This window comes from Tachysurus fulvidraco, chromosome 5 (assembly GCF_022655615.1).
Source record: "Tachysurus fulvidraco isolate hzauxx_2018 chromosome 5, HZAU_PFXX_2.0, whole genome shotgun sequence".
Classification (NCBI taxonomy): Eukaryota; Metazoa; Chordata; class Actinopteri; order Siluriformes; family Bagridae; genus Tachysurus; species Tachysurus fulvidraco.
Window position 1 is genome coordinate 2,183,835 of NC_062522.1, and position 12,500 is coordinate 2,196,334.

The 12,500-nt window shown below is 35.7% G+C and overlaps 1 protein-coding gene across 4 annotated transcripts in view; it reads right to left on the minus strand.

Annotated features, from left to right (window-relative positions):
- The window catches only part of b4galnt1b (beta-1,4-N-acetyl-galactosaminyl transferase 1b), a 54,704-nt gene extending 42,238 nt beyond the window's left edge, over positions 1-12,466 (minus strand). For 2 of the 4 annotated variants that reach the window (XR_007140655.1, XR_007140656.1), the window contains exon 1: positions 12,171-12,457. The gene's annotated coding sequence lies outside the window, so the exon portion shown is untranslated. Of the gene's footprint in view, positions 1-3,470; positions 3,533-12,170 lie in introns of those variants that run through there. The other 2 variants (XM_047814203.1, XM_047814202.1) reach the window with 2 other exon arrangements.
- Between the last annotated feature and the right edge of the window lie 34 nt (positions 12,467-12,500).

The following is a 12,500-nucleotide window of genomic DNA, read 5'->3' on the forward strand; positions in this document are numbered from 1 at the left end:
CTATTACTACTGTTACTATTACTACTGTTACTATTACTACTGTTACTATTACTACTGTTACTAATGTTACTATTACCACTGTTACTGTTACTACTGTTACTATTACTACTGTTACTAATGTTACTATTACCACTGTTACTGTTACTACTGTTACTATTACTACTGTTACTATTACTACTGTTACTATTACTACTGTTACTAATGTTACTATTACTATTACTACAATTACTACTGCTACTACTGTTACTATTACTACTGTTACTGTTACTACTGTTACGATTACTACTGTTACTACTGTTACTATTACTACTGTTACTGTTACTATTACTACTGTTACTGTTACTACTGTTACTATTACTACTGTTACTACTGTTACTACTGTTACTATTACTACTGTTACTACTGTTACTATTACTACTGTTACTGTTACTACTGTTACTATTACTACTGTTACTACTGTTACTACTGTTACTATTACTACTGTTACTACTGTTACTATTACTACTGTCACTATTACTACTATTACTACTGTTACTATTACTACTATTACTACTGTTACTATTACTACTGTTACTATTACTACTGTTACTATTACTACTATTACTACTACTACTGTTACTACTGTTACTATTACTACTATTACTACTGTTACTACTGTTACTATTACTACTGTTACTACTGTTACTATTACTACTTTTACTATTACTACTATTACTACTGTTACTACTGTTACTACTGTTACTGTTACTACTGTTACTATTACTACTATTACTACTGTTACTACTGTTACTATTACTACTGTTACTATTACTACTGTTACTGTTACTACTATTACTACTGTTACTATTACTCCTATTACTACTGTTACTATTACTACTGTTACTGTTACTCCTATTACTACTGTTACTATTACTACTGTTACTATTACTACTGTTACTACTGTTACTATTACTACTGTTACTATTACTACTGTTACTACTGTTACTACTGTTACTATTACTACTGTTACTATTACTACTGTTACTATTACTACTGTTACTACTGTTACTATTACTACTGTTACTATTACTACTGTTACTACTGTTACTACTGTTACTATTACTACTGTTCCTATTACTACTGTTATTACTATTACTACTGTTAATATTACTACTATTACTATTACTACTGTTACTGTTACTATTACTACAATTACTACTGCTACTATTACTACTGCTACTATTACTACTGTTACTATTACTACTGTTACTATTACTACTGTTGCTACTGTTATTATTACTACTGTTACTATTATTACTGTTACTATTATTACTGTTACTATTACAACTGTTACTATTACTACTGTTACTATTACTACTGTTACTATTATTACTGTTACTGTTATTACTGTTACTATTACTACTGTTACTATTACTACTGTTACTATTACTACTGTTACTATTACTACTGTTAATATTACTACTATTACTATTACTACTGTTACTGTTACTATTACTACAATTACCACTGCTACTATTACTACTGTTACTATTACTACTGTTACTACTGTTATTATTACTACTGTTACTATTATTACTGTTACTATTATTACTGTTACTATTACAACTGTTACTATTATTACTGTTACTATTACAACTGTTACTATTATTACTGTTACTATTACAACTGTTACTATTACTACTGTTACTATTATTACTGTTACTATTACAACTGTTACTATTACTACTGTTACTATTATTACTGTTACTATTACTACTGTTACTATTACTACTGTTACTACTGTTGCTATTACTGCTGTTACTGTTACTACTATTACTACTGTTACTATTACTACTGTTCCTATTACTACTGTTACTACTGTTACTATTACTACTGTTCCTATTACTACTGTTCCTATTACTACTGTTACTACTGTTACTATTACTACTATTACTATTACTACTGTTACTACTGTTACTACTGCTACTATTACTACTGTTACTATTACTACTGTTACTGTTACTCCTATTACTACTGTTACTATTACTACTGTTACTATTACTACTGTTACTACTGTTACTATTACTACTGTTACTATTACTACTGTTACTACTGTTACTACTGCTACTATTACTACTGTTACTATTACTACTGTTACTATTACTACTGTTACTATTACTACTGTTACTATTACTACTGTTGCTACTGTTATTATTACTACTGTTACTATTATTACTGTTACTATTATTACTGTTACTATTACAACTGTTACTATTACTACTGTTACTATTACTACTGTTACTATTATTACTGTTACTGTTATTACTGTTACTATTACTACTGTTACTATTACTACTGTTACTATTACTACTGTTAATATTACTACTGTTACTATTACTACTGTTACTGTTACTATTACTACAATTACCACTGCTACTATTACTACTGTTACTATTACTACTGTTACTACTGTTATTATTACTACTGTTACTATTATTACTGTTACTATTATTACTGTTACTATTACAACTGTTACTATTATTACTGTTACTATTACAACTGTTACTATTATTACTGTTACTATTACAACTGTTACTATTACTACTGTTACTATTATTACTGTTACTATTACAACTGTTACTATTACTACTGTTACTATTATTACTGTTACTATTATTACTGTTACTATTACTACTGTTACTATTACTACTGTTACTACTGTTGCTATTACTGCTGTTACTGTTACTACTATTACTACTGTTACTATTACTACTGTTCCTATTACTACTGTTACTACTGTTACTATTACTACTGTTCCTATTACTACTGTTCCTATTACTACTGTTCCTATTACTACTGTTACTACTGTTACTATTACTACTATTACTACTGTTCCTATTACTACTGTTCCTATTACTACTGTTCCTATTACTACTGTTACTACTGTTACTATTACTACTATTACTACTGTTACTATTACTACTGTTCCTATTACTACTGTTACTATTACTACTGTTACTATTACTATTATTACAGGAACAGACTGCAACGCACGGCTAGAACAGCAGAAAAAATAATTGGCACCCCTCTGCCCACTCTCCAGGACTTGTACGACACAAGAACCAGAAACCGGACAGGAAACATCACCACTGACCCTTCACACCCTGGACATAACCTCTTTCAGCTCCTCCCTTCTGGCAAGTGCTACATATTTCTGCTTACTAAAACTACCAGGCACAGGAATGGTTTAATTATCAGGACTGTCAGTCACCAAATCATCTGTATATTACACACTACTGCTGCTGTACATTGCACAAAAAGCATAATATTGCACCATGTTGTTATTTGAACTCCCACACTTTATGTACATTACTGAACGTTTATATTCCATATTCATATTTTATATATTTTATTCATACTCATTCTGTCTACATTATATCTCATCATCTGCATTGTTTTCTTGTATAGTATTATATTATTTATGTCTTTACCTTTGAGAGTCACAAACTGCTGGAAGCAAATTCCTTGTGTGTGTCAACATCAACACACTTGGCCAATAAATCTGATTCTGATTCTGATATCACTACTATTACAACTGTTAGTTACTATTACAACTGTTACTATTATTACTGTTACTATTATTACTGTTACTATTACAACTGTTACTATTACTACTGTTACTATTATTACTGTTACTATTACTACTGTTACTATTATTACTGTTACTATTACAACTGTTACTATTATTACTGTTACTATTACAACTGTTACTATTATTACTGTTACTATTATTACTGTTACTATTATTACTGTTACTATTACAACTGTTACTATTATTACTATTACTATTACAACTATTGCTACTGTTACTATTACAACTATTACTATTACTACTGTTACTATTACTACTACTACTATTATTGCTACTATTAATTCAATTCAATTCAAGTTTATTTGTATAGCGCTTTTTACAATAGACATTGTCTCAAAGCAGCTTTACAGAACATAAACATAGAGCAGAAGGAAGACATAATTAATGATAAAGGAATTAACGAATAATAAAAGAAATAAGAATTTACAGAATAAAAATTCTAGATTATTATTAGATGTATATAGTTCACAATGTGTATGTATTTATTCCCCTATGAGCAAGTCTGAGGTGACTCAGGCAGCAGTGGCAAGGAAAAACTGCCTTAAATTGGTAAAGGAAGAAACCTTGAGAGGAACCGGACTCAAGGGGGAACCCATCCTCATATGGGTGACACTGGGGTGTGATTGTAATATACAGTCAGTTAAATGTGGTATTGGTGTGAGGTTCAAGGACTTCTGATCTCCTGAGTACCACAGAGTCTAACTGGAGATGTCTCAGGATTCTTAGAGTCGGCCTCGGCTCAGTGGACATCCAAAGGCTTCGTCCCACAGAGGACGCTGGGAGCTGGTACAATGTCTGGATGCCTCGGGATGGGTACAAAGAGAGAAGCGGTGGAAAGGGATTAACATATCTGCTATGTTAATCCCCTCTGCTATATCTGGCAATGTTTCTAAGGTGGAAGAAGGCTGTTTTGGTAGTATGGGCGATATGATTTTTAAAAGACAAGTTACTGTCTAATATAACACCGAGGTCTTTCACTGTCGAGCTACTAGTAACAGTACATCCCTCTAAATGGGAGTTAAGTTGTGATAGTTTCTGTGCACTGGTTTTTGGACCTATGAGTAGTATTTCTGTCTTATCAGAGTTTAACAATAGAAAGTTGCAGCTCATCCAGTCTTTTATCTCTCTAAGGCACTGAGTTAATTTGGACACTGTGGCTATTTCTTCTGGTTTTGATGAGATATATAACTGTGTGTCATCAGCATAACAATGGAAACTAATCCCATGTCTTCTAATAATGTTCCCTAATGGAAGCATGTATATAGAGAAAAGCAGAGGTCCGAGAACTGATCCTTGAGGGACCCCATAATTAACTGGTAGTAAACTGGAGGATTCACCATTTAATTCTACAAAATGGTATAGATCAGACAGGTAGGATCTAAACCAGCTTAAAGCCTGACCATGAATACCTGTGTAATTTTGTAAGCGAGCTAGAAGAATGTTGTGGTCTATAGTGTCGAATGCAGCACTAAGGTCAAGTAGAACTAATAGTGACATACAGTCTCGGTCCGAAGCTAAGAACAAGTCGTTTGTAACTTTAACAAGTGCAGTTTCTGTGCTATGATGGGGCCTGAAACCTGACTGAAACTCTTCAAGGATGTTGCTCTCCTGTAAGAAGGAGCTCAGTTGAACAGACACAACCTTTTCTAGTATTTTAGACATAAACGGAAGGTGTGAGAGAGGTCTGTAATTTGATAGTTCATTAGGGTCTAAGTTAGGTTTTTTGATGAGTGGCCTAATAACTGCCAACTTAAAAGACTTCGGGACGTAACCTAAAGATAACGAGGAGTTAATGATATTAAGAAGAGGCTCACCAGCTTTATGTAACACTTCTTTCAGTAATTTAGTTGGGATGGGGTCTAGTGAACATGTTGTTGATTTAGCTGTAGTAATAAGTTTATCTAACTCTTCCTGTCCTGTACTTGTAAAGCTGTGTAAAGCCTTAGGTGAGATTGTGTCACTGGTTGCTCTCATATGTTGAGCGTCACCTATTTTATTCCTGATACTTTCGATTTTATCAGTGAAGAATCTCATAAAGTCCTCACTACTGAAATGTGATGGAATAGTGTGTTCAGATTTCTGATTTTTTGTTAAACTAGCCACTGTGCTAAATAAAAACCTGGGATTGTTCTGGTTATTTTCTATGAGTTTGCTCAGGTGCTCAGAGCCCTAGCAGCTTTTTTTTATTACTACTATTATTACTGTTACTATTACTACTGTTACTACTGTTACTACTACTATTACTACTGTTACTATTACTACTGTTACTATTACTACTATTACTACTGTTACTATTACTACTGTTACTATTACTACTATTACTACTGTTACTATTACTACTATTACTACTGTTACTACTGTTACTATTACTACTGTTACTATTACTACTATTACTACTGTTACTATTACTACTGTTACTACTGTTACTATTACTACTGTTACTACTGTTACTATTACTACTGTTACTATTACTACTATTACTACTGTTACTATTACTACTGTTACTACTGTTACTATTACTACTGTTACTACTGTTACTATTACTACTGTTACTACTGTTACTATTACTACTATTACTACAAGTTCAAGTTTCAACTTTATTTCATTTCCCGAAGGCAATTTTTGTTGCAGCATACTGGCATATCACAAAAACCAACAGAACATAAAAAAGCAACACATTCACACAATTCACAAAAAATAAAAATAATATTTCCTTCTTTTTGCGTGTTGGGCAAGTCACATACTGATTTAAATGGCCCAAGGATTTCACCAATGTACAATTATTACAGTACTATTACTGTTACTATTACTACTGTTACTATTACTACTGTTACTATTACTACTGTTACTATTACTACTGTTACTATTACTACTGTTACTACTGTTACTATTACTACTGTTACTATTACTACTGTTACTATTACTACTATTACTACTGTTACTATTACTACTGTTACTACTGTTACTATTACTACTGTTACTATTACTACTGTTACTACTGTTACTACTGTTACTATTACTACTAATAATAATATATTATACAGCAGCTTAATATTACTAGTATTATTAATATTGTTATTAATAATATAATAACAATAATAATAATAATAATAATAATAATAATAATAATAATAATAATAATAAATATAGCTGCAAGCAGCGATTCCGGGGTCAAGCCGATCAGATGCGCTCAAAACATGTTGCTGATGAACCATACTAAGCTTCATAACGATATGGCATTGCATTAGTAAAATACTGGACTTTCCTACGTACGGTTCTTTACTTCAATGACAGAAGAATAATAAGAAGAAGAAAACTAACGATAACAATAGGTGTCTACGCCCCTTCGGGGCTTGACCCCTAATAAATAAGATGATGATGATGATAAAAGATCTTAAAGAAGTTATTTGCAGGTCTGTAGTTTTCTTCATGTACAGTAAAGATTTAAATACTGCGCTGTGTCCTGAAATTCTGTTGAGGGAATCAATTCCATTAATTAGTTTGTGTTTGTGTGTGTGTGTGTGTGGGTGTGTGTGTGGGTGTGCGTGTGTGGGTGTGTGTGTGGGTGTGTGCTGATGGCTAATGAAATGCTCCTCCGCCTCCCCTGAGGTTTTATCATCCCTAAATTGTCAGTGTTTTTAGGCCACAGTTCAATTGTCCTGAAAACACTTTTGATGAATAAAAACGTTCACAACAAACCAGGAAAAAACAAACAAAAACTTTTTATGGTTTTACAGAAAACTCTGGAGCTTCGTTAAGATTAAACAGAAACTACTAAAGAAATGTTGTTATTGGAAAATAAAATATAAATTACCAAAAAAAAAAAAAGATTCTGCTGTTTAAAAAAAAAAATGAAACAAATGAATAAAAACAGATGAAATAAAGAACAGAAAAAAGTTATAACGTGTTGAAATGAATTTTCTTTATGGTAATTAATTTTTGTGCTTATTTCATTTTCTTTCCACATTTCTCTTTCTATGTCGAAATGAATGTGTGTGCCCCCCCCCCCACCCACCCACCCACCCACACACACACTCTGGTCATGCTGACCTGTAATAAGTGTGTTCTTGTTTTTGTACCCTGTGTTTCTGCATACATAAGCAGGATGGTAAGGCTTGCTGATAACGTAACCATAATCTTAAGGGAATAGAAAACGAGGATTCTCGGTCATGTAAAATTGTATTTCTGTGTTATATGTTATATGTCATCGTCACCTCTTCTGATTTAATGTTCTTGATTTGAATCTATCCTGTTCCTTTAGTGCTCTTGACCGGATGAAAAGACAAGATAGGTTGAGCTGCTTGTGAGATTACTCATAGGACACTCAGTTTCTCTTTGCTCATGTACAGGCTTTCTGACCTTCAATGCTTGGATGAGAGTTGTGAGGAAGCAGCATTCTGACATACCCCTATCTATGTTGACAAAACTTAGCCCCCACCTTATCTCATACACCATAGCTTACTGTATTTCATTGCGTATATATTCTGTTCAGTCGCTCAGTTCTTTGAGCAGCTGTTTGGAATAAACCAGATTTGATTTCACTCGTGTGGTTTGTTCTCTCAGTGCTCCGGAGCTCCTATTGTTTTCCTCTCTTGACTTATCCGTGCCTCTTTTCTTTGCCTGTTGTAATATTTTGTTTGTTCATAATGGGGAACTCGTATCCCAAGCCTATGCCAGGTGAAACATCGTATGATTGGATGACACGATGTGGTTTAGGATATTATGCACAACCATTTGTTGAGAATTTGGCTGGCTGGACTGAGGCCAATCAGCCCATACAATACTAGGAGTAAAGAATCAGAATAAAGGAGTTTAAAATGAATATAAAAAATAATTGTTATATAAAAAAAAATATAAGATAATTGTTAAAACTGTTAAAATAAAATACAAAAAGTGAATAAAAAATCAATAAAGAAAATAATTCAATCAAGAAACAAACAAACAAACAAATAAATAAATAAGATAATTTGTAATGACATTTTAGAAAATAATAATTTAAACAAATTTAAAAAGTCCATTTCAAAATAACGAAATAAAATTAAGCTTAAAAGTTAAGAAAGTTGAGTAAAGAAATGCAGCAGATGGAGAGTGAGTTTGTAAAATGTTTTTTTTTTTTTTTTTTGCTTACAGAAAGATAAACGTTGTTATTTTGTGTCTCTGCTCGTAATAGTGATGATGACCAATCGCACTTTGTTCCTCCTTTAAACAGATGACAAGAGGAAATAAAGTTCAGTCCTCGTCATTTATTCAGAGGAATCCTTTTTACTGTAACTGCTTCAGAACATGAAATAAACCTGATTTCAGTCTCAGACTCGAGTTCAGCGGCTCTCGCGGCGCATCACTTCCTGTTCAGCGCTTAGGTCTCAGATAGAACATTCATCAGAAATCTGAGCTGCATTAATGTGAGCTTTAAAATCCTCGCCTGGCTCCAGATGAGTGAGTGTGGCTGGACATATGGAGCTGAGAAGACCTCGGACCATGAGAGTGCACGAGCAGAAAGATCACCAACGCTCCTCTGGAGCGCAGACATGCCGATCAGCTCTCACAGGATTTACTACAGAGCACAGAGTGAGGAGAACATCCTGTAGACCACAGACACATGTTCTGAGAGAACTTTTATTATTCATAACGTTTTACTGCTTCAAGCTTTGAGTTGGATACAAAAACATCCTGAATAAATCTTGAGAACATCTCGTCATGTGGCGTCTCCTCCAGTGTCGACGATGGTGCTGATGGACAGTGAGATGTTCTCCTCCATAGACTGTCATTGACTTTCATTCACTTAAATGCTCGCTCTAGCTGTTTCTTTACCAGGTTCTAAGTAGAACCCTTTTCAACAACAAACAACACGGAACACTGAACTATCCTCAAGTCCGAACGAACACCAGAGGAACCCGTGAAGGTTCTGCGTGAACTCCTGAACTACAGTGTGTACAGTGAAGAGTCAGAGATAAACGTTAGAGTCAGAATCAGACTGAGTTGTGTTTGTTTTTGTGAACTTTTGGCCATGACCTCATGATTCTGTTAAAGACCAAAAGCACTATATCACTATATCCCACGACTCCTGAAGGCTTTCTGTAGCTTTATAAAGCAGATAGATAAGATTAAATCCTTTTATTAAAAGCTGTGAGAGTTTTCTTTGTGTTGTTTGCGGCCAAAAATACCTTTGTATCAGAATTCTGGGTGTTTTAGTTATTTTGACTAAAACTCCATGCATATTAAATCCCAAGCTTCTGTTAAACTCCTAGTAGTGAGGACACGTGTACTGACTTCCCCTGAGAGCTGTACTCATGTCACACACACACACACACACGTGATCGAGAAAGGACTCGGCTGGATTGGTGCTGTGAAGTCACATGACACAGTAGGTCTTCTTTTCACTTTCACACTCATCCTCTGTGGTCTGTATCCGTCACCTAGTCCAACACACAACACTCACAATACACAGACAGAACTGCACACTTCTCTTTAAAATGCTCAGGTTCTGCTTTCTGAAGTGAGCACTGCGTCTCTTCCGATTACGATACGATGTTGTCGTCGTGATGAGGCTCGACACACACCGCTCTTTTGTTTAGAGTACTGGACGCTCCATCAAATTCTTGGGTAGATAAAGCCTGGAGAGACTGGGAGCAGCTCACATGGGTGTTATGCTCAACAAAACCACTCTTCAAAGACAACTGGCATGCCAGCGGGATCAGACTGGCCCTAGCTGCCATTTCACCTGGAGGGGCTTGTTTAGCCTATGGGCTTTTACCCAATCCTGCACTCTTATCTTTTATAAATGATGGACTCGCAGCCATGAAGTGACCGGAAACATTCATTATAACGTTGACTACATGTGGGCGTGGCCAGAGACACAATAAAGGTTACACAAATACAAGAATAAAGAGCTCACTCATTCTCCTTCGTCTGCTATGATATGATGAAGATAAACACTACTAATAAACACAAACACCAAAATATCAGTCTAGAATGTTTCATTTTAGCTGGAAGCATTTTAGCTGGAAGCAGACGACAGTTTTCAAGAAAACTGAACTAGAAGCTTGGTGCTCCACCCACTGAGAAATGTTATTACTATGGCAACCAGTAAAAAATTCCCGTAGCTGTAGGGTCGTTTGGAAGAACGTGTCCAGTTGTGTTGAATATTATTTACAACATCTTAATTCTTCACTTTGCTCCATTTATTGCACAAGATGTTCAGAGTAGTTCAATCACAATGCAGAACTTTACAGATTTTACACAACTGAACTGTTGTGACATAGTTGGGGCTGAACAATGGGGCTGAACATAAACAACTCTCTCTGAGCCATTTATAACTGACAGAAAGGTTTTAAAACAAGACAATTGTCAAATTTTACTAGTCAGATTTAGTAGACCATTAAACATGGAAGCAGGAGGCAGAACTCATATCAGAACTCATATCAGAACTCATATCAAGCAATTTAAGAGTAATTTAAGCCACTTAAGAGCAATTTTATGAGCTTGATTAAACTTCAATATTAATTTGTGTGCTGCCCTGCTTTAAAGTGGGTACAGAGACAGACAGGCTGACAGACAGACAGACAGACAGACAGACAAGCTGACAGAGAGGTTGACAGACAGACAGAGACAGACAGACAGACAGGCAGGTTGACAGACAGACAAACAGACAGACAGACAGGCAGGTTGACAGTCAGACAGACCGACAGACAGACAGGCAGGTTGACAGACAGACAGACAGACAGACAGGCAGGCAGGTTGACAGTCAGACAGTCAGACAGACAGACAGGTTGACAGACAGACAGGCAGGCAGGTTGACAGACAGACAGACAGACAGACAGACAGACAGACAGGTTGACAGACAGGCAGGTTCACGGTCAGACAGACAGACAGACAGACAGGTTGACAGACAGACAGACAGTCAGACAGACAAGCAGACAGGTTGACAGTCAGACAGACAGACAGGTTGACAGACAGACAGACAGACAGACAGACAGACAGACAGACAGGTTGACAGAAGGACAGACAGACAGACAGACAGGCAGGTTGACAGACAGGTTGACAGAAGGACAGACAGACAGACAGACAGTAACTAAACGTTTGTCCGGTTTGGCGCGGTTTTTGGAAAATTAAATTTAGTCAATATGTATTTTAAACATCACACACACACACACACACACACACACACACACACACACACACACACACACACACACACACACACTATACGGCCGCGAGGTGAACTCACAAACTCACAACATACAAGACAAGAGCAGCAATAAGACACGTTATAAATCCCGAATGTAGATGTATAAGACCCGAGTGCAGATATTTATTGTTCTTATTCATTTAACATCACGAACCTTCTTTATTTCTCATCTATATCATTTGCGCATTTACCGAAATCCATCCCTGTGTGTACAGTGACGATGATCCCGAGAAGGGGCCCGGAATATCATGAAGCTAATCACCGCCACCACCTTCATCATCATCTTCATCATCATCTTCATCATCATCTTGGGTGAGCCAAAAAAATCGGCATGCCATAAATAGAGCTTACCTTTAAACGCCTTTTAAATCGACTCCTGTAATGATCCTACATCACAGGCTGCAGAGGGAAGAGCTGCAAGATCCGGCGGCATGACATCCAGCGGCTGAGGAAGGAGAGAGAGAGAGAGACGGATGCAGGAGGAGAGAGAGAGAGAGAGAGAGAGAGAGAGAGAGAGAGAGAGAGAGAGAGAGAGAGAGAGAGAGAGAGAGAGAGAGAGAGTCGCCCCTATGGCGTAGAATCATTCCGATGGAGAAGAAAAGCTGACCGCAGCACCGCGAGAGAGCAGGAGGAACCGCGGAGTTCCTCGCAGTTACACACTGAGCCCAAGAGAGGGCGCAC